The following is a 7,365-nucleotide window of genomic DNA, read 5'->3' as shown; positions in this document are numbered from 1 at the left end:
AGAAGAAGAAGAAGAAGAAGAAGAAGAAGAAGAAGAAGAAGAAGAAGAAGAAGAAGAAGAAGAAGAAGATCTTTATGAATGGTGATTGAGAAATACTGAAGGCCCTGAAATAGTTGAAAAGAGTAGATAGAACTCAAAGAAAGATTCTCATCTTTTCACATGTCCTAGAATCTTGGTATAAAATGCAGTACACACTAACTACCTGTGGCTATGTTTAAATAAGCTCATTCAATTAATAATCCATGCCTTGGGCCCACAAGCCATACCTCAAATGCTTAGCAGCTACTAATATATTGGATAACACTGATATATGATGTTTCCAGCAGTATGAACAGCAGTATGAACTTAAGAGCACTGTTCCAGAGCAGTGAGCAAAACCAACCTTTAGACAAACTAGGTAATAAATACTCTTGGAAAAGATTCATATTTAAATGAAAACTATAGAGCAAGAAACAAGATTATGAATAGGAGACATATATTTTGCCTTACTAGAAAGTTCAAGTGCAGCTATATGATATATTCTATTAGAAAAATAAATGTGGCCATAAATTATAATTGTGAAAACTGAGGGGTTTTTTATTGTTTATTTTGCTTTCAGGTTGATTTTGTTCCAGTATTTTAGCTAAAGGCCTTTTCTAAATTAATGAGTAAATCTTGGCTACATTGGTCTCCTTTCCTGTGGGAATCTAATGGTGTACTCCTTCTGAAACACAATCTCTTAGAGAGCAAGGGAAATGTGATACAGCTTTTCTCAGAAAGTCCTTTGATTAAAAAGTGGTTGTTACCACTCTGGAAATCAATATTGAGGTTCCACAGAAAATTGGAAACAGATCTACTTGAAGACCCGCTATACCACCCAAAAGATGCCCCACCATGCCACAGAGGCACTATGCTCATAGCAACCTTATTTGTGGTAGCCAGAAGCTGGAAACAACCCAGATGTCCCACAACAGAGGAATGGATACAGAAAATGTGGTTCATAGAAGGAAAAGTCACATGATCATTATAAAATAGCTACCAAAAAAGGCAGGGCCCTTAACAAAATTCAGCATATTTTTGTGATAAAAGCCCACAAAAACGAGTTCTTGAAGGGGCCTACCACAGTGTAGTGAAGAATGTATATGACGGGTACAAAGCCAATGCCAGGCAGAAAAGGGAAAAACAGTAAAGCATCACTTCTCAAGTAGTGATTGGGGAGAGGGTAGCCAACTTGAGCAAGAAGTCAAGAGAGAGAGAAGTTAAGGGCAAGAGAAAGAAGCCAAATTATCCTCGACCTGAAGATCATGATATCCTATACTTCAGAGACTCCACAGAGGATCCCTAGATCTACCAACGAGTTTCAGCAAAGTTTGGCTCTGAATTTTTTGTTTGTGTATCATACTCTAAAATTGTTAATTGTAATTAAATAATTTTAAATAAAACTACTCAGAAATAAAAAAAGAAAAAAATGTGGTTCATTTACACAATGAAATACTACTCAGTTATTAAGAATGAGGACATTCTGAGTTTTGCAGGCAAATAGATGGAACTAGAAAATATTATCCTGAGTGAGATAACTCAGACCCAAAAAGACATGCATGGTATGTACTCACTAATAAGTGGATATTAGCAAAAAAAGGGTATAGACTATCATCCACAGAACTCAAAAAGATTGACAAGCCAAAAGACCCAAGTGTGGACACCTTAGTCCCACTTGGGAGGGAGAAGAAAGCAACCACAAGGGGGGGGGAGGGAGGAGGGACCTGGCTAGGATAGGGGAGGGGGAGGGAAAAAGGGGAACATGATCAGGTATTGGGGGAGGGTTTGAAGGGACAGGACTGAAGCCCCGAGGGCCAGCCAAAAGAATAGAAACAGGCAACTTTGGGAGAACGTGGGGGAACCCTCTAGAATGTACCAGACACCTGGGAGGTGAGAGACTCTCAGGACTCAAAGAGAAATGAAATTCCCAACAGAGTAAAGAGGGAACTTGTAGAGTCTACCTCCAGTAGAAAACAGGACATCAATTGGAGGAATGGGGTTGCTATACCATAGTTTAAAACTCTGACCCAGAATTGTTCCTGTCTAAAAGAACTGCAGGGACAAAAATGGAGAAGAGACTGAGAGAAAGAAGGTCCAGTGACAAGCTCAACTTGGGATCCAGGTCAAGGGGAGGCTCCAAGTCCTGACACTATTACTGATACTATGCTGTGCTTATAGACAGGAGCCTAGCATGGCTGTCCTCTGAGAGGCCCAACAAGCCACTGACTGAGACAGAAGCAGATACTTACACCCAACCATTGGACTGAAGTCTGGGAGCCCTGTGGTTGAATTAGGGAAAGACTGGAGGAAGCTGAGGAGGAGGGCAACTCAATAGGAAGACCAGCAGTCTCAACTAACTTGGACACCAGAGATCTCTCAGATGATGGGGCATCAACCAGGCAGCATACACCAGCTGATATGAGGCCCCCGACCCACATATACAGCAGAGGACTGCCTGGTCTGGCCTCAGTGAGTGAAGATGCACCTAATCCTAGAGATACTTGAGACCCCAGGGAGTGGGAGGTCTGGTGGGGTAAGGTAGGGTAGGGTGGGAACATCAATTAGAGATGGAGGGGGGAGGAATGGTATGAAGAACGGGATGAGGAACAGTCAGAGGGCAGACCAGGAGGAGGATAAAGACTGGACATTAAAAAAATTAAACATAAATATTTAAAAATTTTTCTAGAAAAAAAAAAGAAAAAGTGGTTGTTTGTCAGTGCCTAGTCAGATGATAGAGGCTAGCAGTAAGGTGTCATTGATGCCTTTCCCATTTAAGCTGACCGTCAAAATAACAGCAACAACAACAACAAAGAAAACATTTAGAGGTTTCAAATGTTGTCTCCTATGGTGGAAGGCAGTCACATCTCCTTTGGCTCAAAAATGTTTGTTTCACAATAAAGTAGCTACAATTTTTAGCAGTACTTTAAAATACTCTTGGCAGGCCTTGTGGAGATTATGAAGTCAAATAAGGCATTCCTTGTTCTCATGGTGTCTGTAATCCAGTAATAAAAATTACCAAAAGTAGAAAATAAAAATCATCAAAAGTAATAGCAGGATGCTATGATAAATCAAAGGCAGAAAAACACTTTTAGCCAGGGGAGATGGAAGGATAGCCATTTACTAATTATCATGCACCAGACTTTTAACCCATAGACTACCATCTGTTATATTCTACCAAATATAAACTGTAGATGGAATTATGTAAATAAGCATTTCCAGTGACAGCAATGTATAAATACTTAAAGGTAAAATAATTTATTGATTTTATAACCCATAGTAACCATCAAGTTGGCACTCAAGAGCACTTTCTCCCTTTAATATTCCATTTCTCTATTCTCTCACCAGGATCTTGAATCCTTGAAGCTACCTACTTGTAACTACCTACATGATAGAAGCCTGGCTTTTCTAGTTCATGTAGATTCTTCTTAGAATGCCACAGATATAAGATTATATGTGCTTTGATTATTGATAGTAGAAGAGTTTAGAAAGGCAAATCCCTTGCCCTCTTGCTAATGGTGATAATTTCTCAGTATAAGTTTGCTGTAGGATGCTAAATCTGGGTAAAGAAATGGAACCCTAGGAACATAATACTTCATAAAGTATCTCTTTGCATCATAAAAGAATATATGATAATTGAATTACAGTAAGTACAACATGATGTACATGGACAAATTCATGTACTGGATTTTTGTTGTTGTTAATATTTTCCCTCTTTGTTCAATCAAGCATATTACATACAAGTCAAGTGCACATTGAATTCAAAGCGGCAAGAGGTCCAGGTTGTGTAAAGTAAGGGAATATAGAAAGTAGCCATGAGACATAATGCTAGACAGAGGCTCTACTACAGAGTAGTGGCTTTCTTTCTTCCTTCCTTCCTTCCTTCCTTCCTTCCTTCCTTCCTTTCTTTCTTTCTTTCTTTCTTTCTTTCTTTCTTTCTTTCTTTTCTCTCTCTCTCTCTCTCTCTTTCTTTCTCTTCCTTCCTTCTTCCCTTTGCTTTCTTTCTTTTTGATTTTCCTTTCGAGATAGGGTTTCTTTATGTGGCAAAGCCCTTGCTGTTCTGGACTTACTTTGTAGACCAGGCTGGCCTTGAACTCACAGAGATCCACTTGCCTCTGCCTCCCCAGTGCTGGCTTTAAGACATGTACCATCACCCCCAGCTTAAGTGGCTTTTAAAATGTGCACTGTTGTAACAATGCACCACCTACTAAATTATTCCTAAATCATATTGATTTATTTCATACATCACTGTAGGATAGACTTCTGATATCAGCTTTCAGGCTATAGATTCATGCTGTCTCCTTGGACTCACAGGACAGAAAGAGTGGACTTTCTGTTATGTCTGTATTTATAAGGGAGCTCATCCAGCCCCAAAGGTACTACCATCATGGATTATTTCCTTGAGCTTCTACTAGCAAATTACTATTGAGATTTCAACCAATGTGTGAAATAGGGCACAGTCAAGAGCTGTACACAGCCTTTTCTATTATAATAGAGTAAGTCAAGTCCAATAAGGATCTTTGCGATTTTAAGAGGTCTCTTCAGACAGCGAAACGCGGGATTTCTTCAGATTAGTGATGTCAATCTCTAGCTGTTTGATGTTCTTGTCAGTGGCCCTTCAAAGGTCTGAGTAGTATAAATTCGGAGGCCAGTATCTGGATTAGAACTTCTAACAGCAGACATCACGGGTGATTCATTTTTACCTGGAAAGGAAAAAGAAGGGAGTTCTCAGGGAGATTTCTCTTCCCTGGATGTAAATTGTTATTCATTGTATTTATGGTTGGGCCTGGCTTTGTGGGGGTATCTATTTTTTTTATTAATCTTTTTAGTAGCCAGTTAGCTGTGCCTTCTGTGGTATCGGTCAGGCATATCAGTCCTCGGTCCCATAGGGGAACTGGGTCTGGGCCATTCCCTTTAAGGGTAAGAGGGTCCTTCCCCATATCTGTGGCAAAGTTTTGTTTGTTGTTGTTGTTATTAGCAAGTTCTTTAAAAATCTACTCTGTTTCCTTTAAAGGAATGTTTTAGATGTTACTAATTGAAATCTCCAAGCTAAAAGCTAAATCGAAATTAGCCCTTCCCTTAACTTGACAAGATACAGCAGTCTGAGCCAATTTTTCATTTACATTTTCAAGTGTAACCTGTCTGTCATTCTATTGATCTATTTGTAAGCTGAAGGTGAGCATCACATGAGAGGGTATCAAGAATTATAGTGTTTTGAAAGAGGTTTATATTTTATAGGTTATTTAAGGGAATTAAAGCAGAATAACTGGCAGTTTCAGTGGAAACAAAACGAGAGGGAGAAGGAAAGGAGGAAAAAGGAGGGGCAGGAAGTTATGTTTCCCCTTCTTTGCTTTGTAATTCAAACTAAATTAGGTCACATTTAAAAACAAAGATCTGAGTGGTATTGAGGATTGAACCTTGGGCTGTTTGCATGATAAGTAAGCACTTTACTATGCCCACAGCCCCGGGATATGATAGCTTATGTGCACTAGCTGAGACAGGTTACTATGTCACAGAGAAGGTAAACCTCAGACCTCATTACTTTTAAAGAATATTTAGTTTCAAATGAAGTTTCCCCAAAAATGATAGTATAAAAAATATGCAGCTTAAAACAAGCTGTCATAGAACCAGTTTCCCTAAAAGTGGTTGGTTGGAAAGTATAGTATAGTACCCTATTATTTTGCTTACATAAAATTAACACATCATAACCAATGGTTATTTTCAATCATGCAGTAGCAAATAAATCCCAAGAGAGATTGGAATAAGATCTGTGATAGCTTTGGTGAATTCTTGCAATTGACAGTTTGTCACAGCACAGCTTCAGATTATGTCAAACCTGACAAAAGAATGTAGCCTTTTTGGGAGGAAGGATTCTTTTCAATTCTATCCTGTTGGAAATATTTGCCATGAATCACTAATCCCTTTAATATGCAAATGATCATAATTGCATTTATTACATTGTCAAATGCAAGCTCAAATACCCATTCTTTGTTTCACAACTCAGCACATCACACAAAATAAGAGAAAGGATTGCTTTCATCATAGTCTTAAGAAGAAGAACTAATTCTCTTTCCCCTGAAGTTCCTTTCAGATATGTTATTTACCACCAACTCTGAAATATAAAAATTTAGTTGCTCATTGAAGAACTTTGGTATTCATATTTTCTTCTTAGCCTCATGTGTACAGCGCTTGCTGAGACAGATTGTGTCTTTGAAGGAGACATTGCAATAAAGTACCCCATATGGCTTTTATTCTTATTTTTTTTCTTGATCTTTCTGTACTTAAAAAAAATCTCAAACATCTCGTTTTTCTCTTATCTCTTAAACAAGAGCAATATTTTTTCTCATTTATTTTTCACAGCACCCTCCACTCACTCACCTGGGTTTCTTTCACAAATAAGCAGCCACTGGGGTGGGGGAGGCATCCTCCTCTTTCCTCCGTGCTATAGAAGCCCTGCCTGGATGCCCTACATTTTTTTCCAGGATGAGATTAGGTACCTGTGAAGGTGTTGAAGGTTGGTGCAAAGAGAAGGACAAGGTGAAAACAGTGGGTCCACTTCGGGGAAAGCTGTTTACAGCTGTGAATTTTCAGACGACATTTCTAGTTTGTGGACATGCTTCCTAACGTACTTCTATTTGGAGCATTAAGGAATGAGTTTTCTCACTGGAGTATCTGGACTCAGATTATTATCAGATCCTAGTTTGACTGACTGCCAGGTAGGTATGTGTTTCTTGTCTTTCCTCTGTCTTTGTCTTTCATATTTCATTTTCCTCTCTTGGGATAAGTAGTTTCTTACTGTCAATCAAGACTTCAGCATTCCTAATCTTTTATTGTTTGGGTTAGTATGTCTGTGTTTTATTCACTATGCCCTTCATCCCATTTCTGTGCTAGGTAAGTTGTGACATTAGAAGATTCCAGCCTGAAACCATTTACTCTTCATTTCACTCTACTGAATCTCAGAGATGTCTAAGTCTTTGGTAAAACACAGATTTTAGGAATAGCCAATTTATAGCCCATAGCTTCGCTATACTAATGAGGTTGCTAGGGTTAGTATAACCCTCATCCAGGCACAATGAAGTGGGCCTACAATAAATAATTGGGTTATCAACGAGAACAGAAAGGTGAGAGTTTAATCTCTCCATATTGTTGCCCTAATAAAAATTCAGCCTTTCTTTTTCAGTAGCTTTTCCATCATCTATATCTCAAATTGTTCATATGTTATCTACACAGGGTAGACTATTAGAGACTTACTAATCCTATTCAACTTGTTCAGTGGCTTCTTATTATATAAACTGTGGAGAGCCGCACGGTGCCGCGCCTTAAAGATGGCGTTGGTTTCCGCCTTCACCT

At 38.8% G+C, this 7,365-nt stretch overlaps 1 protein-coding gene across 1 annotated transcript in view; it reads left to right on the top strand.

The window, feature by feature from the left end:
* The window catches only part of Il1rapl2 (interleukin 1 receptor accessory protein like 2), a 1,099,213-nt gene that overhangs the window by 521,445 nt on the left and 570,403 nt on the right, over nt 1-7,365 (top strand). The gene's annotated exons all lie outside the window — the stretch shown is intronic.

Source organism: Grammomys surdaster, unplaced genomic scaffold (assembly GCF_004785775.1).
Source record: "Grammomys surdaster isolate TR1022 unplaced genomic scaffold, NIH_TR_1.0 200, whole genome shotgun sequence".
In the NCBI taxonomy this organism is placed as follows: Eukaryota; Metazoa; Chordata; class Mammalia; order Rodentia; family Muridae; genus Grammomys; species Grammomys surdaster.
Note: the sequence above shows the minus strand (reverse complement) of the source record. Positions and strands in the feature narration are given on the sequence as shown.